Below are 26,293 nucleotides of genomic sequence, written 5' to 3'. Positions count from 1 at the left end.
GTAACTCTGCAAAAGTTACCGAAGCTCAGAACTCTCTAAGACAGCTCTACTAAATTATAATTGGTTTAGATTATGATGCAGTGTGTGTGTACTCTATCAACAAAATCACAGACCTCAGATAAACTGGCTTAATCTTATGAATAAATGACAAAATCTCATAAACTGTCCAGGAATAAGAATCACAAATTTTAGGGTTTCTAGGGGCCTCAATGGCCACCTAGTCTAACCTATATCCAAAAAGGATTTTTCACTTATAATGTACCTGAAAATGGTCTGGCTAAATTTCTCTGATGAATTTCATTCTATTTGCTGACAGTTCTGATTGTTAAATTTTTTTCCCATCTTGAAGTTAAATTTACCTCTTTGGAGCTTTTATATATTGATCCTGTTTCTCTCCTCTGGAGCCAAATAGTTGTCTAATTCCTCTTCCAATTGACAGTCTTTCAAACACTTGAAGGCAACTCTCAATATTCCAAGTTTCACCACACCTCTATATTCAAATTGAGTTTTCTCTTTTGTAGGCTTCAATTTTCTCATGACATTGATTCTTTCACAGAATTTTAGACTTCAAGGGACCCCCAAAGACTTTCAATCTGATCAGTACAGTTCCTATAATATCATCCACAAGTCATCATCCTACCTTTGCTTAAAGACTTCCAGTGACGGATAGCTGTTTCTTGAGCCAATCATTTCCACACTTGAATAGTTTTGATCATAAAGGCATTTTTCTTTATAACAAATTAAAACCTGACTCTGAAACTCCTACCCATTGGTCCTGTTCATTTGACCTTCAGAAAATTATGACTCTTTGAAAATCCATGTGGCACAGTGGTAGAGCACCAGGCCTGGAGACAGAAAGACTCATCAAATGTAGTCTTTCAAATGTAGTACAAATTTTCTAGCTGTGTGATCCTGAGCAAGCCACTTAACCCTGTTTGTCTCAGTTTCTCCTTTTGTAAGGTGAGAAGGAAAAGGCAAACCATTTTTGTATCTTTGCCAAGAAAACTCCATATGGGGGTCATGAAGAGTTGGACACGATTGAACCATGACATAGCATTTATATAGCATTTCAAGGCTTTTTGTATTGTTATCTCAATAACTCTCTGAGATGAGTGCTATTATGATCCCTTTTTCACAGATGAGGAAATTGAGAGTAAGAGAGGTTAAGTAACTTGCTCAGATTCATATATCTAGTAAGTGGCTGAGGCAGGATTTGAACTCATGTTTACCTCACTCTAAACCCTGTTCTTTTCTATTGTTTCACCAAGCTGCCTGTCTAGATAAGCTCATGGTAAATCATTTGGCCTCCAAGCATACCAGGAAACTCTGTAAGCCTATAAAGGGCAGAGAAGGTGCTGTTCTGCTCATGTAGAACAAAAATAGATAGTTTCCTCAGAGTAAATTCTATATACCAATGAAATCCAAGGTGCAATGAAATTCCATCTGCAAAATGCACTTGACTTTTTTTTATTTTTTAAGAAAAATACTTCAGGGGAAGCTAGGTTGCACAATGGATAGAACACCAGTCCCAAAGTCAGGAGGGCCTGAGTTTAAATGTGACCTCAGACACTTAAAACTTCCTAGCTGTGTGACCCTGGGCAAGTCACTTAATTCCAATTGCCTCAGAAAACAAAACAAAACAAAACAAAAAAACCTTCTGGAATGGAAATAAAACTGGATTCTTAAATGCTTTTTCTTTTTCTTTCTTTCTTTCTTTTTTTTTTGCAAGGCTTAAGTGACTTGCCCAGGGTCACACAGCTAGGAGTGTTAAGTGCCTGAGACTGAATTTAAACTCAGGTCCTCCTGACTATAAGACCTTTGCTCTATCCAGTAGACCATCTTGTTACCCTTGTTTTTTTCCTACTTTTCAAAAACATTTTATTAAGACAAATCAGTCATACGATGTTACAAGCAGACTAAAACTTGCTAAAAACTAAAGACTAAAATTGAGACAATCTTTTCAAATTATTAAAGGTAATAGTGTACAAATCAGTCCTTCCTTAATGGAACATTCTCCTCTTTAATGCCATTTTAAACAAATCTCCAGATATATATATATCATCTGTATCCTTCACAAGCTATATGTCCCTTTCCCAGGATGGAGGAACATGTTCGACATTGTGCATGTTCTTAAAACCAACCTGATTGTCCGGCAGAGGCTGAAGCACTTGCTGATCCTCCAGCCTTGAAGGAATCTCTAGAAAGATCCTACAGGATCAAAACTGTACACAGCTCCTTTCCTTTCTTCATCAAGTCCACCAATGGTGTTATAAGCATAGTAAGAAAAGAAATAACTTGAATAGTGGATTATAGACAACATTGCTGCAATTGCTCCAGTGGCCACGGCCTTATTCATGAGATGTTTATTGCTTCAATAATTTTAGTACATGTTAGGCAGTTTCCATGAAAATCACTGCATCCAATGACTGTTTTGTCTGTTAATTTATAACATTGGTGGCTATCTCTAGTATGAATTGGAAAACTTTTACTTAGTTGGGGTCAAAGACAACAATGGAAAAATCTCCAGCGATTGCCAAAATAATTCCTCCATTGAAGACCTGAGTCTTCAGATGAGAAGCAGCATTACTGTATGACTCCAGCTTCTGCTCCATCCTGGGCCCTGGATATATAGCCATGAAAGGGGAAGGAGACAACATCTCAAGCTAGCAGTGGCAGGAATGGTTCTTGCAGTTGTTATCTCATGGAGAGATGGCTGCTCTAAGTGCCCCTCTTTAAAGGCTTTTTCAACAACATTCAAGCACCAGTTAGTTCCAACAAACTGGAGTGGTTTGAAAAAAAGGATGTTTTTATTTTGATTCAGAAAGAAATTACCATCAGAAAAATATAAGCCTAAATCCTCCCTCAGAAACTTACTAGCAAGTTACTTAATCTTTCTCATCCTTATCTATAAAATGGGGATAATAATAGTGTGTATCTTGAAGGTCTGTAATGAGAATTAAATGAGACAACATAAATAGTGTTTTATAAGATTTAAAGTGCTATATAAACACTGGCTGCTATCATCCTCCTCATCCTCCTCCTCATCACCATCCTCCTCATCACCATCCTCATCATCCTCATCCTCATCCTCCTCATCATTGCCATCATACCAGTCTAACCTAGAGGCTTGGTTAGTAAGTGATGATTTTTCTTTTCCAGACAAAGCAAATCAGGACACCATCTACTAAGACATATAAGGGCTACAATCTTTGTCAGCAGAGAGGGAGTGTCCAGAATTCTGAAATTATGGTTCCTGGTAGTATTGATGCAAGTAAATTTCCTCTTATTAGACTTGACCTATTCTTCTAGCCTCCTGAGATATTTTTGGATTTCAGTTATATCACCCATTTTCCTCTATTCCTCCTTATTTTGTGATTCAGCTAGGTATAACATCGTTCTCATTCTTATGGAGACTGTCCTGAAATAACACAGAACATGAAGTCTCCATCCTCTAAATTCTCAAATGTTAATCGACGGTAAGAGAGTATTCACATTATTTGTGACAAATAATGTGTCTCATCCATATATTTTATCAAAAGTATTTTATTTTTACAAATATATGTAAGGATAGTTTTCAACTTCACCCCTTAACATTTCCCAATAATCTGATCTAGGTTATACATGAACAGTCCTTTTAAACATATTTTCATATTTGTTATGTTGTGCAAGAAAAATCAGACCAAAAGAAAGAAAAAGGTGAAAATTCTATGTTTTGATCCACAGTCTCCATAGTTTTCTCTCTAGATGCAGATGGCATTTTTCATCCCATCTATTGGAATTGTCTTAGATGACCCTATTGCTGAGAAGAGCTAAGTCTATCATAGCTGATCATCATTGTTGCTGTTACTACAAAGTTCTGGTTCTGCTCGCTTTATTCAGCATCAGTTCATGTAAATATTTCCAGGATTTTCTGAAATCTGCTTGCTCATCATTTCTTATGGAATAATAATATTCCATTACATTCATCTACCACAACTTTTTCAGCCACTCCTCAATTGGTGAGTATCCACTCAATTTTCAATTCCTTGTCACTACAAGAAAAAGAGTTGCTACAAACATTTTTGCACATGTGGGTCCTTTCCCTCTTTTAGAATTTCTTTGGGATACAAATCCACTAGTTTTGGGGTCCAATCAGTTACAGAGAAGAATGAAAGAGATAGTGTGGCATAAGAAATAAAGATCCAATCTTGGAATCAAGAAGATCCAAGTTCAGGTCTTACTACTGATACATGGTGACTGGGGAAATTATTCCATTGTTTCAGTCAACTCTCCAAATTTCACAGTAGGTGCCATTCTCCATTCGTTTCCTTACCAGGAATTCCCTGCATCAGTGATATTATAAATCTGATGGGGGTGAGGTCAATTTTAATGGAATTTTATAGAATAAACAATTACAGGAGCAAAGAAAGAATTTAGAGCCAGGATTAGATTTTATCTAGTCCAATCTCCTCAACACAGGAATGTCCCTAAAAGATGAAAATAGAACTATTTTTGACTACCCTCCAGGAACAAGGATTGTATTACTTCCTTAGGCAATGTTCTATTGTTGGACAACTTCAATTGTTTGTTCATTTGATTTGATATTGAAATGAAATAAGCCTCTCAGTAACATTCTCATTAATCCTAGTTCTTGCTTCTGGAACAACACAAAATAAGTCTAACCTTTTTTTTTTTTTAATTACAGCCTATCAGAAATCTAAAGAGAACTATTATTTATTCTTTTCTTGGCTAACATCTCCAATTCCTTTCATTGTTTCTTGTGTAAAGTCATTTTTAGACTTCCCATCACTGGCTGTCCCCAGTGCCTAGCAAACACTGCCTATTCACTTCTAACTCTTAGAATCTCTTACTTCCTTAAGGATTAAGCTCAAGCATCAATTTCTACATGAAGACTTTCCTACTCTTCTAGATATCACTGCCCTTTCCAAACAACAGCAACTAGTATTTACATGATGCTTTAGAATCCAAAAAATGCTTTACTGATATTTCATTTTGCCCTCACAACCACCTCAGGAACCCTAAAGATGGGATACTATTATCAATTTTGCGGAAGAGATGATAGACAGATACAACAGGTTTTGTTTGTATAGGATTTGAGTTCAGATATTTCTGACTCCAGTCCAGTGCCTTATCTGCTTAACCATCTACCTGTCCCATATATATTTTACATACTTATATATGTCCATATCATTTCCCTAATATAATGCAAGCTTGTTGAAGGCAAGAATTATTTCATTTTTGTCTTTGCTCAGCACTTTGCACAGTATCTGGCAACATTAGGAACTTAATGAACACTCTGTTGATTAATTTATTTTGATTTTCTTTTTGTCATTGCCTCTTTAAATAGTGGCACCCAGAACTATCCATGATAATCTAAGCGTGCTCAATAGGACTGAGGGCAATAGCACTATTTTTCTCTAGGATGTGGGTACTATACTTGTAATAATGCAGACTAAAAAATGATAGAATTATAATTTTAGTCACTGAATCATACTATTAGATCATATTGAACTTTTGATCAAAACCCCTGCTCATTTACACATGAACTGCTGTTCCTAAGTGATCTCTTCTCAGTCCTGCACTTGCCCAATTAACCTAAATAGAGAGTCTTACATTTATTCCTGTTGCATTTTACTTGTTGGTTGGAGCCCATCTTTCCAACCTATTGAGATTATTTTGAATCTTGATTCTAGCATCCCAAATGTATTAGCTAGCCTGCCAAGTTCCATCACTGGAAAATTTCATAAACTTATTTTCTGTTTATCCAAATCATTGATAAAAATTTTGAGCAGGATAGGGTCAAAGACAAAGTTTGGAAACACTTCATTAGAGGTAGACTTCCTAGTGGTGAGTATGTCAAAAGGAAATCTTCAGATATATTCATTCAACCAGTTAGTTACAAACATGCCTAATTGTATTACCATAATACCATTGGACTATCTTATCTCCAAAAAAACTACAGGAGAATCTCTCTAATTCTTTACTAAGATTGGGAACACACTAAGTATATATCACTATCCTCCCCTCCAATTCTAGTAATCCTATTTAACAATTAAAAGGCCAAAAACTTTGATTAATACAAAAATATATTTAGCCCTTTAAATCCTCAAATTCCTATTCTTTAAGAGCTAATTCTGGAATGGATCATATTAATGAGCCCATGTCCACAGATGGAGGAAAATAAATTAAATCTCCCAATTCATTAAGTACTTATTATGTGCCAGACATTGTGTTGGGTTCTGGGAATACAGTGACAAAAATAAAAGTCTCCTGCCCTCAAAGAACTTAAATACTACTGGAACATAAAACATAGGTAAGTACTTATTAAAGACAAAATATATATTAAATAAAAGTAGCAGAAGCAAAGACCACAAAATCACCTCTGTACTGAAAAATTTTGTTGCTTTTTTCTTGGTGTTCTTGGATGGTGTTCATCCTGAATATCTCTTCTGCTTGCCTTGTCTTTGGCCTTGGTTTCTGTGAATTTTCTGGTTGTTGCCTATTCATAAGCCCTTTGACCTCTCATGGCTGCTTCTTCAAATTCCAAAAGCTCTTTGAGAGCAAGGATTATTATTATTTTTGGATTCATATCCCCAGTGCCTAGCACAGAGTATCTAATAAACGCTTGATAAATTTGTTGCTGATTGGTCACATGGATTTCACCCCATCCCATTGCTCTGTCTTCTAGTACATAGGTAATCTTGGTTTCTATTTGATTGCCTACCCTCTAACCTCTCTACTATTCTGATACCCATACATTCCTATGTACTTGGTTTCTCAATTCATTATTTACACTGGTGTAATAACCATATTCTTTTTTCCCTTTAGGTGCTTGTGAACATATGTTCCAGAATATTGTTGAGAATCAATGTGAGTCTTTGTGTTTTTCATTTCCCAAATACATATTTTATTTTTTTGAAAAACAAAACTATTTGATTTCCCCCAATATCCTGATATTTTTACCATTCTCCTGACTTCTTTCTATGGACTATGACATCACATATGTGATGTTATTTTTGGGATCCTAAATTTAGAGCTGGAAATGACCTTAGATCTGTTTTGAATAAAGCCCTGTTTCTTTAGTCATTCAGCCTACCTTGACTTGAAATTTCAGCCTCAACCCTACCATCTTCACTTATTCTATTCTTACACATTCTTATCTCATTTTTAAAATGCTCTGTTCCTGTCCTCTGTTATTTTCTGCTTCAAACCTGAGTTTTTCAACTTTGTTTATTTTTTTTTAATTCTGCCTCTGCTCCCCAGGAGATTCTAAGTCAGGGACTATTGCTTTGGGTACTCTGGAAAAGGTCTAGAAAGTAAGAAGGGCATTCCGAATGTGTTTCCATTTTTATTGCATTTCCAGTCTTCAGTGATGGAAAGAGATAGGTAGAGATTTGAGATACAGACATAGATACCAGTTATGATACTTATGGGTCAATAGATTGGTAGATGGATAACTACAGGGAGGAGGTACAGAGATAGAGGCCAGATTTGGTATGCATATTTAAGAATCGGCATTATTCCAATGGGTATGGTCATTGTCTTGGCTGAGATTTAAAGTGAGACTTTAGAAAAGGGCTAAGAGAGTAGGAATGACATTCCCAACCTGTTTCCATTGTTAATACATTTCCATTTCAGTCTAGGTGATTGTGTCAGGAATCACATTTCTACAGACTCAAAAGCAACTTTCACTTTTTCATTGAAATGCAACCTTGGTTTCAATGTGTGAGGAAACACTTGGCCATTAGCTTAGAAAAGATATCAGAGAGTTCACTTTCAGACTGAAACACAAGGCTAAGAGAGTTTTAAAGGGCTGACATAAGTTACCTCTTATCTTATGGAATCTCTACCTTTACTGATAGGGATCTTTAAAAACTGAAGAGACACCTGTTTCTCAGAAGCAAGGAAGGGAGCTAAACCTGCTTCCAGGAGGGGAAGGATAGATTAGATGACCTCCAGATTCTATGAGAGGAAATATTTCCTAGCCTACTGATGTATGAGTCTATGAGCCTTTTCCAAGAGCAAAGAAATAAATTTGTCAGACAATAAAGTTTGGCAAACCATTCTCATTCCCCAAAGTTCTGTCATGCAGCAAACTACAAAAACATAATCTCTCCCTCCCCCTATCTCTCTCCCTTTCCTTCTCCTCCTCCTCCCTCCCTCTCCTCCTTTCTCTTTCTCTCCCCTCCCCTCTCTCTGTCTCTCTCTATTTCTCTGTCTCTCTCATATAACACATTCACAAGCTTACACTTGTTTCTCCTTTCCAGTATATCATCCTATCCTATGAGTTAATCCATTTTTTGTCTCTACCTTTGGTCTTCACTGACATTCTATTTTACCTTCTAGTTAGACACATGAAACCAAAATGTCACATTAAATCTCAGCCAGCACACTGACCATACCCACTGGGATAATCCTGATTCTTAAATATGCATGGCAAGTCTAGCCCTTATTTTGTACCCCATACCCATAGTTATCCATCTATAGTCTATTGACCCACATAAGTGTCATATCTGGTCCCTGGGTCTGTATCTTAAACCTCTACCTATCTATCTTTCCATCACTGAAGATTGGACCTGTCTCTCTGTCTGATCTTTCTTCCTGATCTCTCCCTGCTTTTTGTCTATCACATTCTCTGTCAAGGGAATGCCAGGCAGGTTATTTTATACTCCCATTCCTCAAAGACTTGTATTGTATTAAAAAATGTTTTAAGTGCCTCTGGGTGTTTTGTTCCTCATTACTTCATAAAAGTGACATTAATAGCCATGGCAGAGCAGTGCTGAGTGCAATTATGGATGATGTTTCAGGTATGAAAGCTGTTTTGAGCCTGCTAATGTTTCCTAATTACAGGCCTTTTGGTAGAGAGAGAAAAAGATAAAGGGTGGGTAGGAGGGTGAGGGTGGAGCACACTGACTCATCTCAGTGGTTTACCTGGAAAGGGAAGGGAGGAAGGAAGGAGGAAGGGAGGTCAATGGCTTAAGAACAGCAAGCCACATTACTCTCATTTTCAGTCAGTGGTACCAAGCTAAGGGAACTGACATGGGAAATGGATATCACCAAAAGGGGTCAACTGTTACCATACAATGGGGTGAAATTGTGTTCCGTTATAGACTCAGCTTAAAGGAGAAAATATCACTGGCACTGACAATTTCTGAAGAATGTGTAGAGTCTGGAACTGGGAATTACAAGACACCTGACTATAAATTAAAAAACAAATATATCAGCATGTCTCATCAACCTGAGAAACATCACCACATTTAGCAATGACTTGATACAGAGGAGAGAGTAAGAATAGAGGAATGAAGCTATAAATATTACTGTAAGATTTAATTTGAATTCTTCATCTGTCCAAAACCTTCCCCCACCTTTGGTAATCAATCAGAAAGCATTTATTAGGTATTTGTTAAATGCCAGGCAATCTATATTCATTTGAATCTTGGGGAGAAAGAATGAATGAATGAAGAAAAGAAAGAAGGAAAAAAGAAAGGAAGTGTCCAAAATGAATAGTAAAAATGTTACTGTTGACGCCTGATTATCATCCTAATGGAATAGTTTAAAACAGCAAATAATCCAAAAATAGCTCATACTTAGTTTAGGTTTATATGATATCATTGAACAGTATCCCTTCCTAGAAATATTTTTTTTTTAGGAAAAAAATTAATTTTTTTTTTTTTAGTTTTGAGCTATGAGTTTTCTTCCTCTCTCCCAGCCCTTCCCCAGACATTGATAAGGCAAGCAATATAATATCAATTCATGCATGTAAAATCATGCAAAACACTTTTTAATATTAGCTATATGGCCGTGTGTGTGTGTGTGTGTGCAGTCATGCATAGGCTTCAATCTGCATGTAGAGTCCATCAATTCTTTCTCTGAAGTTGGACAGCATCTTTCATCATGAATCTTTTGGAATTGCCCTGGATCAATGTATTGATCAGAGCAGTTGTCATTCACAATTGCTCCTTGTACATTATTACTGTTATCTGATAAAATGTTCTTTTGGCTCCACTCATTTCATTTTGCATGAAATCATATGAGTCATATTAATTTTTTTTTCTGTAAGTATCCTGCTTGTGATATCTTATAGTATGATAGTATTCACAATCATATATTACAATTCATTCAACCATTCCCTGGATGGGCATCTGCCACCACAAAAGAGCTATTTAATTTTTTTTTAACATAGAGATCCTTTTTTTTTAATGGTGCTTTAGTATGTCTAAAGGTATACACATTTTTAAGCCCTTTAGTCCTAGTGTCAGATTGTACACAACACTATATTAGTGCTCCAATTTCCCCAAACATATGTCATTTTGTCATTTTCCTATTTTTTTTTTATTTTAGTCACAGATATCTGTGAAGTTCCAACCTTAGAAGTGTTTTAATTTGTATTTATCTAATCAATAGTAATTTAGAGCATTTTATATGACTATTGATAATTTTAATTTCTTCCTCTGAAAAGTGCCTATTGACGAATGTATTCTTATAAATTTTTACTCAGTCCTCTATATATTTGAGAAATGATGCCTCTAATAGAGAAACTTGAGGTAAATTTTTTTTTGCCAATCTCCTGCTTTCCTTCTAATCTTGGCTGCATTGGTTTTGTTTGTATATATATTTTTAATTTAATATAATCAAAGTCCCATAATTCTATCTCTTGTTTGAGCCCAAATTCTTCCCTTATCCATAAATCTGACAGGTAAAATTTCCATTCTCCCCTAATTTGCTTATATTATCCTTTTTGTCTAGATCATATACTTATTCTGACACTATTTTACCTAAGCTAATGTATATATTCAGTGCCATGCCAGTCACACTGCCAAAAATATTTTATAGAGCTAGAAAAAATAATAACAAAATACTATTTTGGCTTGTGGTGTGAGATGTTGATCCATGCCTATTTTCTGCCAAACTGCTCTCCATTTTTTCCAGCAATTTTTATCAAAAATCTTTAAATGTATGGATATATCAAATATTAGGTTATTATAGTCATTTACTAATCTGTATTGTGGCAGCTAGGTGATACATTATATAGACTGAGTTAGGGGCCTAACATTAGGAAAACTCATCTTTCAAGTTAAATCTAGCCTCAGACCCTTAGTTGCTGTGTGACCATGGGCAAGTCATTTCACCTTGTTTGCTTCAGGTGCAACAGGAAGTAGAGAAGAAAACAGAAAAGCACTCCCATATCTTTACCAAGAAAATCTCAATGAGGTTTTCACAAAATTTCCAACAAATTATTTACCTAATCTAATCCGTTGATCTACTATTCTATTTCTAGCTAATCCCAGGTTATTATTTTCATGATTACAGTTTTATAATATAGTTTTGCAATCCGGAACTGCTAAGCCACCTGAACATTTTTCCCCATTGATTCCCTTGATATTCTTGATATTTTGTTATTATTTTTTCTAGTTCTATAAAATATTTTTGGCAGTGTGACTGGCATGGCACTGAATATATACATTAGCTTAGGTAAATTATTGTTTTTGTTATAATGGCTAAAACTGTTTTTATTTGTGTGAAATGTGATTTATAATTGTATTCATATAATCCCTGGGTTTGTCTTGGCAGGTAGACTCCCCTGTATTTTACATTGTCTGTAGTTATTTTTATGAAAATCTTATCTCTTCCGGTCTTGTTGATAGTGTATAGAAATGCTGATAATTTATGTGGGCTTATTTGTTATCCTGCAAACTTGCTACTGTTGTTGATTATTTTAACAAATGTTTCAGCTGATTCTCTAAGGTTTGCTAAGCATACCATCATCTGCAAAATGTGATAGTTTGGCTTCCTTCTATTTCTTCTTGTCTTATTACTACATAGAAATGTATTTCTAAAACATTATCGAATTCCATGCTCTACTCCTAATCTCACTGGAAAGGCTTGTAGATTATTCCTATTATAGATAATGCTCGTTGATAGTTTTAGATACATAATTCTTAGTATTTTAAGGAAATTCCTATTTATTCCTATTCCTTCCAGTGTTTTACTATGAATGAATATTGTACTTTGTCAAAAGATTTTTCTTCATCTTTTAGATAATCACATGATTTTTATTCCTATTGTTATTGATGTAATCAATTATGCTGATAGTTTTCTTAATATCGAACCAATTCTGTATTTCTGTATAAATGCCACTTGGTTACACTATATGAGCTTTGTGATATATTGTTGTAATCTCCTTGCCTAGTATTTTATTTAAAATTTTTGCAACATCATTTACTAGGGAAATTGTTCTGTAGTTTTCTTTTTTTTTTCTCTTCCTGGTATAGGTATTAAACCATATTTGTGTCATAAAAGAAATTGGTATTCCTTTGCCTATTCCAAATAGTCTATATAAATAGTTGTTCTCCCAAGTATTTGGTAGAATTCACTTTTGAATCCATCTGGCTCTGGGGATTTATTTCTTCAGGACCTCACTGATGGTTGTTCAATTTCTTTCTCTAAACAGGGTTGTTTAAGTATTCTATTTCCTCTTCTGTTAATTTAGCTATTTATATTCTTATAAATATTTATCCATTTCAGGCCAATTCTAATAGACTTGTGATGGAGAGAGCCATCTGTATCCAAAAAGAGGAGGGTGGGGACTGAATATAGATCACAACATAGTATTTTCACCTTTTTTTTTTTGTTTGTTTGTTTGTTTGCTTGCTTTTTATTTTCTTTCTTATGTTTTTCTTTTTTGTTCTATTTTTTCTTGTGCAGCATGATAAATGTGAAAATATATATAGAAGAATTGCACATGTTTAACATATACTGGATTATTTGCTATTTACAGGTGAGTGGGAAAGGAAGGGAGAAAATTTTGGAATACAAGGTTTTAAAAGGGTGAATATTGAAATCTGCATATATATTGAAAATAAAAAGGTATTATTTAAATAAATAAATATTTAAACATTTCATCTAGATTGTCAGATTTATTGGCATATAATTGGATAAAATAGCTCCTGATAATTTCTTTAATTTCATCTTCATTGATAGTGTATTCACCCTTTCATTTTTGCTGCTTAGAATTTGGTTTTCTTTTCCTTTCTTTTAAAAAATCAAATGAATAGTTTGTTTTTATTGTTGTTTTGTTTCATTTTTGCGAGACAATCAGGGTTAAATGATTTGCCTAGGGTCAGATAGCTAGTGTAAAGTGTCTGAGATCTCATTTGAACTCAGATCTTCTGGACTCCAGGATCAGTGCTGTCCTGGTTAGTTTACGTTATTGTTGTTATTTTTTTCATTAAAAAAAGAAAATTCCTGGTTTTATTTTTTACTTTAAATTTTATTAATTTCCAATTGGAATTTCAGTATTTCTAGTTTGTTTGTTTTTTTTTTTTTAACTGCATGACAAATGCCATTGATCTGCTCTTTCTCTTATTGATGTAAATAGAAAAAGTAAGTAAATAGTATTTAGAGATATAAATTTTCCTTTAAATACTTCTTTGGTTCTATCCTGTAAATTTTGATATGTTATCTCATTATCACTCTTTTTAATGAAATTAGTGATTTTTATCATTTGTTCTCTGACCTGTTTATTCTTTAAAATTAGATTATTTATTTTCCAATAGATTTTTAAATCTATCTCTCTATAGTCCTTTATTGAATGCAATGTTTATTACATTGTCTTATGAAAAGAATGCATTTAATGTTTCTCTTTTTCTGCATTTGATTGTCAGATTTTTATGCCCTAATACAAGGTCAATTTTTGTCAAAGTTCCAAAGATATACTCCTTTCTACTCCCATTAAATTTTTTCCAGGGGTTTATAATATTTAATTTTTCTAAACTTCTATTCATTTAATATCCTTTTTACTTATTTTATGGTTAGATTTATCTAGTTCTGAGAAGGGAAAGTTGAGGTTTCCCACTAATGTAGTTTTATTATCTATTTCCTCCAATAACTCATTTAACTTTTCCCTTAGGAATTTGGATTCAATATCATTTGGTGCATATATATTTAGTATTGATATTGTTTCATTGTCTGTGGTACCTTTTGGCAAAATGTAATTTCCCTGCTTATTTCTTTTAGCTGGGTCTAATTTAGCTTATTTATTTATTCTGAGATCATTATTGCTTCCCTGACTTCTTTTTAAACCTCTGCTAAAGCATAATAGATTTTGCTCTAGTCCCTTATTGTTGCTCTTTGTGTTTCTCTGTTTCAAGAGTGTTTCTTGTAAACAACATATTGTTGGATTCTGGTTTGTAATCCATTCTGCTGCTTCTATTTCATGGGTGAGCTTATCATATTCATATTAACATTTATGATTACTAACAATGTTTTTTTTTCTTCCATCTTTTTTCCCCTATTGATCCTTCTTTTTCTTAAAAAGTGAGTTTTTCCTTAAAAATCTGTTTTCCTTGGGACACTGATACATTGTAGGTAGAACTGTGAATGGATCCAGCCATTCCGGAGAGCAATTTGGAGCTATGCATGAAGGACTATCAAACTGTGCATACTCTTTGATCCAGCAGTGTAACTAACTATTGGGCTTGTATCCCAAAGAGATCTTAAAGGAGAGAAAGGGACCTGTATGTGCAAAAATGTTTGTGGTGGCTTTTTTTATAGTGGCAAGAAACTGGAAACTGAATGGATGTCCATCAATTGGAGAATGGCTGAATAAACTGTGGTATATGAATGTTATGGAATATTATTGTTCTATAAGAAATGACCAACAGGATGATTTCAGAGAGGTCTGGAGAGACTTACATGAACTGATGCTGAGTGAAATGAGCAGGACCAGGAGAACATTATTCACAGTAACTAGATTATGCTATCTATGATCAATTCTGATGGATGCAGCTTTCTTCAATGAGCTGATTTAAACCAGTTCCAATTGTTCAGTGGTGAAGAGAGCCATCTACACCAAAGAGAAAACTATGGGAAATGAGTGTGGACCACAACATAGAATTCTCACTCTCTCTGTTATTTGCTTGCATTTTGTTTTCTTTCTCATTTTTTTTCTTTCTTGATCCTATTTTTCTTTTGCAGCAAGATAGCTGTATAAATATGTATACATATATTGGATTTAACATATATTTTAAGATTTCACATGTATTGGACTACCTTCTATATAGGGAAGGAGGCAGGGGAAAGTAGGGAATAATTTGGAATAGAAGGTTTTGCAAGGGTCAGTGTTAAAAAGTTATCCATGCAAACGTTTTGTAAATAAAAAGCTTTAACAAAATAAAAAAAAATCTATTTTCCTTCTGACCACTGCCTCTCTCAATTCACCTTTCCTTCTATCAATACTTCCCATTCTCTTATTTCCTTCCGCTCTTACTTCTATGTTGAGTAAGATAGATTTTTATATCTGACTGAGTGTGTATACTGTAAACCAATTCCAATGAAAGTGAAGTTCATACATGCCTATTTTTCTGTGCATTGTAAAAACTCTTCTTTTTGACCTTTTTTTAATAAAAAACAATTTTCTCTGTTCTTCCTTTCCCTTCTGCCTTTTCAAAGGGCATCCCTTTTCTCTACCCTTTAGTGTTTTTTTTTTTTTTGTTGTTTTGTTTTTTATCATCCCAAAGAAGTTAACTCAGGTACATACTCTCTGTCTATGTACAATCTAATTGTCTTAAAAATGTCAACGTTCTTAGAAATTACAAGTATCCAACTTCTTATATGGGAATGTAAACACATAACCTTATTGAATGCCTTGTTATTGCTCATTCATGTTTATCTTTTAATGTTTCTCTTGAATCTTGTGTTTGAATATCAAAATTTCTATTCCGCTCTGAACTTTTCTTCAAGTGTGTTTGAAAATCTTCTGTTTCATTAAATATCCATTTTTTTCCCTTGAAGAATTATACTTATTTATGCTGGGTAGGTTGTTCTTGGTTGAAATTAAAGCTCCTTTTCATTCCAGAGTATTACATTCTAGGCCCTCTGTTCCATTTTAAATCTTATGTGATCTGGAATATGGCTTCACAATATTTGAATTATTTCTCTTGTGGCTGCTTAAAATATTTTCAAGTTTGATCTGGAACCTCTGGACTTTGGCTATCATATTCTGAGAATTTTGATTTTGGCATTTCTTTCAGGAAGTGATCATTAGATTTTTCACTATCTATTTTACCCTCTGGTTCTAAGATACTTGAACATTTTTTTCTGGGTATTTGAATAATTTTTCTCGATAATTTATTTTTTGGAATAATTTTTTGAAATGTTATGTCTAAGCTTTTTTTGATCATGGCTTTTAGGTAGTTCAATAATTCTTAAGTAATTTCTTCTTGATTTATCTTACTGATCAATTTTTTTTTAGTGAGGTATTTCACATTTTCTTCTTTTTTCATTTTTTAAACTTAGTTTTATGTTTATTGTTGTGTCTCCTGGAGTCATTAATTTCTATTTACCCAAATCTAATTTTAAAGGAAGCATTTTCTTTAGTGAGCTTTTGCATCTCTTTTTTCCATTTAACCAATTTTGTTTTTAAGGAATTCTTTTTCTCAGTGGATTTTTGTGCCTCTTTTGACATTTTGTCAATTTTAACTTTAAGGTGCTATTGTCTTCAATATTTTTGTGCTTTTCTTTTCTTTTTTTTTAAAACAAATTATTTACTCTCTTTTAATACTTTTCTTGCATCATAATCATTTTTTCATTTCTTGTTTAATTTTAAAAATCCTTTTTCAGAGCTTTTGTTGAGCTGTTATCCAATTCACTTTTTTTTTTTTTTTTTTTTTTTTTTAGTCTTTGCTTATAGCAGTTTTTAAATCAATGTCATCTTCTGAGTATACATCTTGTACTTCCTTGTCACCATAGCAGTTGATGGTCAGGTTCTTGTTTTGTTGTTTGCTCATTTTTTCCAACCTATTTCTTGACTTTTAAACTTTATGTAAAAATTGAAATTTCCTTCTGGGGTAGGGGTAGGGGGTCGTCCTGTTTTCCATGCTGTTATTTTCACAGCTAGTTCTGAGGGATCTGTAAGTTTTTAATGCTTCCAAGATAGTATAATCCAAAGAAAAGTGTGTGATCAGACACCCTTACTTTTTCTGGCCTGAGAGCTCTCAAAACTGCTGATACTGCTATTGTAGCCACTTCCAAGTCCTACTGCTGGTATTGGCATCACATGTCCTGTACTCTAGGCTGGCCCCCTCTCCCAGATGTCCTAAGCCTCTCCTGCCAACCTCTTACATTGTCTTGAACTAGAAAAATGTTACCCTGACTTTTTCTCGGTTCTGCCATTTTAGAATTGGAACTTATTGAGTAGGAGTAGAAATCACTTTGTTAGCTACATGGAGAATGGGTCTGATGTGAAGAGCCTTGAAGCAAGAGCACCAATTAAGAAGTCATTGCAATAGAACAAGTAATGACAGAATTGGAATAGTGGCTGAATGAGTGGAGATAAGGAGATGAATGCAAAAGATGTCATGGGGGTAGAAACAACAAGATTTAGAAATTGATAATTTGAGATTCAGGAGAGTAAGGTGTCAATTAGACCAAGAAATAAGACCATTTAATCATTCACTTATCTACATATAAATTGCCTGTAGTCAATTTTAAATAATCCATGCTGAGGTATCCTGTCCAACAGACCTCAAGTTTATCTTGTGCTCCTTTTATGCCCTCAGAAAACATAAATTCATTTAATGCTAAAAGGAAAACATATTTAGGAGAAGGGTAGAGCCAACATAGTAGGCATTGATGTATTTAATATTTTGCAAGATACTGTAGATAAAAAGAGGTATAAGATTCATTTCCTGTCCTAGGGGTGGGATAGGAAAAGGACTTAAAATTTAGTTGGAGAGATAATATACAAGTTTTAAGAAATGAACAATTCTAAATTGCACATTATTGATCCTAAATACTAAAAAAATATGTCAGAGACATAATTTTCAAGAAAAAGATGGAGTAAGAAATAATAGAATCATATTTAGAACTAGAAAGGCCACCTTAGAGGTTATTTAATCTAAACTACTCATTTAAAAAAGTTGTAATTTTCAAAATAACAAAAAAGAGAGAAAACATTTACATATATAAGGTAGAACAGAAAAGATTATATGTAAAACCATGAATCTCTTTTATATAAAATTTGCTTTCCTCCAAAGTATAGAATTAATTCATCATGTTATTTTCAAAGATGTCCTGTTTCTCTGTTTTGCTCTGAATTTAATTCTGTTATCTTTTGTGCATTTTAAAACATTTTTGTCAGCGTCTCTTCCATCCCAAATAGAAAGGAAAAAAAGACAATCATTGAGAAAATTATATAAGCTGTAGAAAAATATGAAACATATAAAAATAATAGTAGTCAAGCAAAACAAATCTACAGAGCAGCATGTCCACAAATATATCTCACTTCTCTGTCAGGAGGAAGGGTAACATGCATCATTAGCCCACTTGAGTTGTGGTTGGTCATGCATTATTTAAATCTCTCAAGTTTTGTAAATCAGGCCCATTATTTTAAAATTGGGGAAACTGAAGCCCAGACAGATTAAGGGACTTGATCAAGACATACAGATAAAGGTAAAAATAGAAACCAAGTCATCTAATATACTTATTTCCATTGTGGATTTATGTACAAAACTGGGCCAGCTTCTGAACATGGTCTGTAATACAAACACTCTCATCCATTCAATTCAATTCATTAGGTCAATATTTATTAACTACTACCTATGAAAGCACTGTGCTGAGTGCTAAGAACACAATGGGAAAAATAACATAGTCCTCATATTCAAGGAATTAACAATTTAGTTAAGGAGAAAGACATACAATACAAATAGTAGTGTTGCAAACTAAAGTGGTATTTGTGCATTGGAAAGGTCAAATAGAGGCAAGAGAAAATCAGGGAGGGGTCAGTCTCCCCTTATTGAGGCCAGGTGAGGGGAGGGGAACAAATTCAATTTTATGGGAGAGGTGGGAATGAAGTTTATGAAGAAGGAAAGGATTCAAGTAAGAAAAAATAGAGAAAAAAATCAGCTCCAGATAGAATAGAAGACATAAGCTTATGTGCAGAAGAGCAGATTGAAATAAGGGAATGACTAGTAGAATCATAATATTTTAGAGCTGGAAGGTGTCTTGTAGGCCATCTAGTTCACATCCCTCCACTTACAGATGACAAAATTGGGACCTAGGGAAGTTAAGTGACCTACTTTCTCAGCCACAATGTTCATTTAGCTTTACTAAAAACTATATTAATTCAGTGCCACTTTTCCACTAGATAGTGCATATTTATAAATCAATACAAATGAATATTATATATCATTGGCCAAGCATATAATGTCATCTAGTGACCAAGGTTGAATCATTACCCACTTCATACATTTGAATTATTATTAAAAAGAATAAAATTATATAATTGTTGAAAGTAATAAAAATAAGGGGCATGTCCTACAATTGCTTCGCCTCTATCTTATCACAAATAAAATGGGTATGGGGGAACTATTCAATCCTTGGGGAAAGTCATAATATAAAATATATACAAATTAATTCACATATTTGTTGGAAAACATCCAATCATTGCAGGCAAGATAAGTAAATATAATGTCCATGGTGGCAATAGTACTTTTCTTTCCCAAATGGAATTAATGTAAGGTTTAGCTATTGTCAATACCTATTTTTGAAATGACTAACAAAACCTAGAATATGCTAACTAATCCATCTCTGTAGTAACAGAGTTAAGAAGCCAAATAGGTCAGGTAAAATAATGATCTCAATGTTCATATCCAAATCTAAATTCTATGATTTTATAAGACCAAATGAGAACCCAGATGTGAAAGACTAGAGATTGACATAGTTCTCTTTCTTATTAGAAGCAATGGTGGGAAATTAGAGGTCAATAATAAAGCAAGATTTCTCTGCCTAGTATTGCAATCTGAATCAGAGTGTGAGCGCAAATAAAAGTTTTTAAAACCATGGAGGTCTATGTCCATTGTTTGCCTTGTTATCAAAGATAAGAGGCAGCATAGGGTAGTAAAATAGCAATAGTTTTGGAGTCAGAGAATACAAAATTCTATCCACTGTGCCTATATTGGTCTATGTTGTTGGAAGTGATATTCACTACAATGAGAATCATAACTCTATGGAAATAATGGAAGTTTTTAATCCAGACAACACTTAACTTATAAAGCTAATTTTCTATCACATTCTTACAATTCCCAAGGAAAAGTGGGTAGAGATAACTGTGCCTAGAATTTTCAGTTCAAATCCCACCTTTTACCCTGGTCCCAGTTCCTCCAGGTGTTAGTCTCTTCCTCTCTGATATTACCTTCCATATAGTCTGTGGAATATATATACATACATACAAACATATATATACATATATGTATATTTACAATCTATATCTTTCTATCTATCTGTTTGTGTATATATATATATGTCTTCCTATAAGAATGTGAACTCCTCTCTCTCTCTCTCTCTCTCTCTCTCTCTCTCTCTCTCTCTCTCTCTCTCTCTCTCTCTCTCTCTCTCTCTCTCTCTCTCTCTCTCCCCTCTTTCTCTCTCTCTCTCCTCTCTCTCTCTTTCTCTCTGTATATATATATTTGTCTTCCCCTATAAGAATGTGAACTCCTTGAGGACAGGAACCGTGTCTTTTATTGTTCTTATTATCCCCAGCATTGAACACAGTACCTGGAGTGTAGTTAGTGCTTAATTGCTTGTTGCCCCACTGATAGCATCAGATGTACTCACTAGTAGAAAATACAGAGCAGCCCTAAAAATAATTACACTGATTCCTTAGTTCAATGATTTCTTCTTACTTCTCCTGGAGGCCAGGAATCACATTTCTTGATTACTTTTCTATTAACCCTAAGCACCCAGAACAAGATTCTTCACATAGAAAGACTTTAATAAATGTTATTGGTTGACAAAAGGTTTGGCCATTTGTATCCAGGCTTGATGGTGCAGGAAATGGGAAGTGAGGGTTGTCCCTATTTTTACCAAGTGATTTGGATCTATAAATGGTGATGAAAAGGATGGATTTGTAGTATAATAATTATTTGAGAAAGCAAAAAAAAAGTTCTCTGGGAAAGAAAACATTTATATAAAGTTGGTTTTGTGTTGATTTTTCAAGAAGCAGAAGGAGAGAAAAATCTCTTCTTTGATGTATAGTAGGCCAATTTGGACTCTTCCCCCTTTTTAAGGATAATCAGAAGGAAATGAAAATCAAGATGATTGGAGAGTTTAATGAGCATATTTGTTATGCATAAAAATGTTTTCACCAGGAAAGAAAATTAAATAGAAATTATGTCAACATTTGAAGAGTCTCCTTATGAAATCTAGAGCAATCTTTACATTAGTGAAAAAAAAATACAAAAATTTTCTAAAAGCAGTATAATGTAGGCAAAAGTACTCTGGATTAGGCTAAGGAGATCTGGGGCCTGATCCCAGCTCTAATCAAGTGTCAACCTTAACTGAAGCATTTTTTCCCAGAGTCTCATTTACTTCCTATATAAAAATAAGGATGTTAGACAAGATAATCTTTAACATATCTTGTGATTTAAAACCAAAACTGTGCAAATTAGATCAGAATGCTTTAGTTTGCTTTGGCATGAAGTCTTAGTAAGGATAGAATAATTCCAAAGGGGGCTAACCTCTTATCTTAAAAAATGCACAATATCCTGGCCAAAAGTTCTCTTTTTCAATCTCTACTCTATTCCCTCTACCATGAACATTGTAAACACCTCCTTGTTGCTGCTTACATGGAAAGGCAATATTGCATAATGAATAACGAGCATATGAACCAGCCTGGAAGCCAAGAAGACTTGCCTCTCACATGTACTGGCTGTTTGATGCTGGTCAAGTCACCTCATTGCTCTGGACAATTCTCTAAAACTCTAAGTTGGAGAGAAGGTAGAGAGAAGGTTGCATTCATAAAGGAAACTTCCTCACCTGGAAGTCGCCCATACCAAGGAAATTACACAGTTTAATATCTATATAGACTTGCATAATAGAATCTATGGCTTAACCAACAACTACTTAGATTTGTTTTGCAATTATTATATTTTATTTATAAAAGTAGGAAAGATAAGACTTTAGGAATGAGAATGTAAGGGAATAACAGCTAGGATAACTGAATGTCCCACTGGATGATATAGTGAGTGGCAGATAAAAACACATCTTTGGAAATAAATGTAACTCACATTTACCATAGATAAAAGTCAAATTATGATGGATGAAGCATTCATCCCAGGAATGCTTGAGATTTGACTTTATATATTTATAAGTTTCTGTTGCATATGTTTTCTAGTTATGTTCATTTGTGATGACTCTCTTCATTAGGTGGTAAATTCTCTGAAGAGAAAATGTCTTCTTAGTAATCACTGCAGTGCTTGGCAACTCAATGCTATGCACATAACTATTTCTTAGCTAATGTTACTTGACTGGCTGACTGTCCTTTGTGCTCTATCATCAGCCTCAGGTACTAGGTTAATGCTCTGGTTCCACCTTTCATCATGGGTGAAGCACTGCTTAATTCTATATGGGAACTAGATACAACTGATTAAGCCCTTACTAGATGTTAGACACTATGCTAGTCCCGCAACTAGAAAGACAAAAGTGAAATTGTTCATCATCATCATTACCAACTATAAAAGGGCTTGCCTTGGGCCAAAAGAAAACTGAATGTGTAATTATTTAAAGTATATAGAAAATAAGTTTGGAATAAGTCAAGCAGGGAGAGAGTACTATCCCTTGGGGAAGGGATAAGAAAGCCCTCTTGTAAAAGGTGTTAGTAGAAAAGTGTCTTAAAGGCAATTTCAGATTCTAAAAGGGACAGTTGAGAAGGAAGCATCTTCCTAACAGGGGGGACACAGAGGTATAAGATGGAAAGTCTTGTTAAAATATAACCTCCCTCCTAGAATCATGCTGAGGAACAACTAACCAAAGTGGATAAGAGCCTTAAAATATTTATTGTTTCTCAGTCATCAGTCATGGACTTTTTGGCCTTGGAGTTTTCTTAGCAAAGATTTTAGATTGTTTTGCCATTTCCTTCTCCAGGATATCTTCATTTTACAGAAAAGGACCCAAGGCAAATAGGGGGTAAGTGACTTGCTCAGGATCAGCCCATCAAAGCCCTCTATGATGTGCCATCCTTCATGCTATCTACCTGCCCATTCTTAAAGTGTCAGGGAAATGTAAAATATTATTGGCAATATCATGCGTTCTCATATGTTATCTTCCATTTCTTTTCCTGATTATTCATATTGCATATTGCATTTTAGTCACTTTGGAACGTCAAAAGGCACTTCTCTTTTACACTGATAAAAGCATTCACCATCTCAAATTTTTCATTGGTTCCACAGAAAATATGACATTAGTTGAAACAATTTGTTGAAGGTCAGTTATTTCCAGTTAGACTATCCAATTGGTATTTCAGGCAATTGGTCAGCTGACAATGGCACTTAACGATGTGGTTGTGGACTTTGTTTATGATAAATATTTTATTTTATTGGAAAGTATCATTGATTAGGGCAATCGATAATTCAACAAGCACTTATTAATAAGCACCTTCAGTCACATTATAGTTGGTCCTGAGAATACAAATACAGAGATGAAACAAACCCCATACCTCAAGGTGCTTGCATTCTAGTGCTGTCTACATGGGATACACTGAAATTTTTGGTACTGGAAACCTTATGATCTTTGGTAAGTTCTTAATGATGCCCTTTAACAACCAGAAGGAAGAAGACAAAGCAGCCATCTGTAATTGTGGCGTGGTCCCAGAACACTTACCCCTGATGCAGGATTTGCTGTCCAGCCCAACTCTGCAGTAGCTGTCCTGGTGTCCATTAAAGTTTCTGGAAATAAAAACAGGAAAATAAATGAGTTAACAACTCTCACGGCATAATTGTTTCTCAGCCTCAGGGGCCCATTTCCAGTTTGAGTTTGCTTTGATATCTATGATATAATATAAAGAATTCAGGGAAACACAGAAAGACCTGTGTAAGGTGGTACCAAAAGACTAAAGCAAAGACAGAAGACCAATATATGCTAAGACTAAAATAATATAAATGAAAATAGCACTAAAATATCCTAGAATTCGAAATGATTTCAATGACCAGTCTTGATTCCAAAGGACTAATAATGAACAGCACTCCTTTCCCCTTGGTAGAATTATGGAGAACTATGGGTACAAAATGTTGCATAAACTATCAGACAGGATTGCTGAGTTGCTTAACTCAGGCTTTGCTTAACTTTAGAATTGATTTCAATGGCCAGTCTTGATTCCAAAGGACTAATAATGAACAACACTCCCTTCCCCTTGGTAGAATTATGGTGAGCTATGGGTACAAAATGTTGCATATATTATCGACAGGATTACTGAATTGCTTAACTCAGGCTTTGTTTAACTTTTTTTCTTTGTTATAAAGGGGATTCCACTTGGAGAAAGGTAATTGGGAAATTAGGGTTTAAGAAGCAAAAAGCATCAATAAAATAATTTTATCTTTTAAAATTTGTCTCTGATACTATCCTCCTTTAAGAGAGGTAAACATTCTTATGTGTAAATTCATTAGCTATTATTATAAACTCTCCCAAAATGCAAATGTGTATTCTGAGACTGAATTCTTATAATAAGGGGTATGTTAACATTTCTCCAACTAGAACATGTAGTTCAGCAGAAAAACTTCTAGATTGGAACTGGGAAAAACTGAGTTCAAATCCTGCTAGAAAAACTTAGTAATTGCATGATCACAGGCAAGTGGCAAAGGTCTAAGAGTCTGAGCTTTATCATCTTTAAGTTAGAGATATTAATATCTAATCATCAGGATTATTGTGACTGTCAAGTGAGACAATGAATCTTAGATGCATGGCAAACCTAAAAATGTTATGTAAGGGACAATGATGAAGAGAAATACCTTGACTTCTTAACTTCTGCTCTGCCTAAACTTTGTCCCAAATCTTTAAAAGGCTATTCTCTGCCTCATGTATTGCCTAGCCTCAATCACCAATTGGATGTTGCCTCAGTCAAACTAAGATTTGTTGAAGGCCTTGGCTTAAAAAGGCCACCGTCTCCCACAGCATCCAGGACCATCTCCACTCATCTTGATCAATATCTGGCCACTGGACCCAGATGGCTCTGGAGGGGAAAGGGAAGCAGGTGACCTTGCACATCCCTCCCTCACTTAAATCCAATTCACTTCCATGCCATGGCATCCTGTCCCTGATGTCATAGTCACCTTTGAGAGTAAAGCACAAACAAATACTACAACAACCATTCTAAGAATTCTGTTGTAGCAGTGGCTAGGGAAGAGGGAAGATAAAATTCATTTAATAAACTATAAGCTCTAGGAGAATGGGCACTATATCTAATTTATCTATGTCTAGCACACAGTGTTTCAGCAAACAATTTAATTCAAATCAACAACTGCTTATCAAGTGTGTCATGTTTTGAAAAAACATGGCCCTTATTCATGTGGGTAATCCAGTAACACAAATACAAATAATTACAATGTAAAAATCAGTTACCATTTATAAATGTGCTAGTTGAATAAATGGGTTTGGAGGTAATGAAGAGGGGCAAAGTGCAAAGGCTTCCTTTTGTAGCTCATTTTCCACTCTGAGCTCATCTGACAGCTGGAGAAGACAAGAACATGGCTAGGGATACCCCTTCTTTCCCCCTCATCTCCACTTCATAGCACTAATAATGATGAGAATGACAAATTTCATTTACATAATATAATTTCTTACAAGAAGCTCCTGTCACCCAACGGAAATTGATCACAGCAATTATTAAAAAAATATTATCAATGGAATGAACCCAAAACAGTCAAAAGTATTCATATTTAACAGAACAAAAACCCTAAGCACAGAGAGACTAAGTGTATGAAGTTACACAACCACGTCACTTGACTGACAATATTATTGCCACCTCTAATACTCCTGCTCCATTCCACTATGATTACTCTAATGGAGTTCTGTGGAGAAACGAGGTTTTTATTTTTTATTTCTTAAATAAGGCCATGGAGATCACATAGGACCTCTTGCAGAATAAAAACTAGAAATATTTTCACTGGCTAGAAGAAATAATTGGGGGAGAGGAAGGTAACAGCACAGAAAAGAATCCAACACCAGATGCTATGATTCCAAGAGAGGGAATGATCCATTCCCAAGAGAGCACAGCCCCAGTTTAGCTACCAGAGATGTTAGGAGGAAGGTGGGTCCAGGAGAGCAATGTTCTGGTGACAAAATCTGTGAGTCAGTTAACCCTGAGAATCAATCAATCAATCAATCAAGTATTTATTAAGTCCCTTTTATATGGCGCATAGCTTAATTAATGTTTATTTTCTTCCTGCATCCCTACTTAGGATCTGTGTAAATGTAAGTGTGTTGCATGAATTCTCTGGCATCTGTAAAATGAAGGGGTTAAAGC

At 34.5% G+C, this 26,293-nt stretch overlaps 1 pseudogene; it reads right to left on the bottom strand.

Annotated features, from left to right (window-relative positions):
- Window positions 1-2,000: 2,000 nt before the first annotated feature.
- On the bottom strand, window positions 2,001-20,322 carry LOC141562107 (proteasome subunit beta type-1 pseudogene; annotated as a pseudogene).
- Between the last annotated feature and the right edge of the window lie 5,971 nt (window positions 20,323-26,293).

The sequence above is a fragment of the Sminthopsis crassicaudata genome, chromosome 3, assembly GCF_048593235.1.
Source record: "Sminthopsis crassicaudata isolate SCR6 chromosome 3, ASM4859323v1, whole genome shotgun sequence".
Taxonomy (NCBI): Eukaryota; Metazoa; Chordata; class Mammalia; order Dasyuromorphia; family Dasyuridae; genus Sminthopsis; species Sminthopsis crassicaudata.
This window is presented reverse-complemented; position numbering and strand designations above follow the sequence as displayed.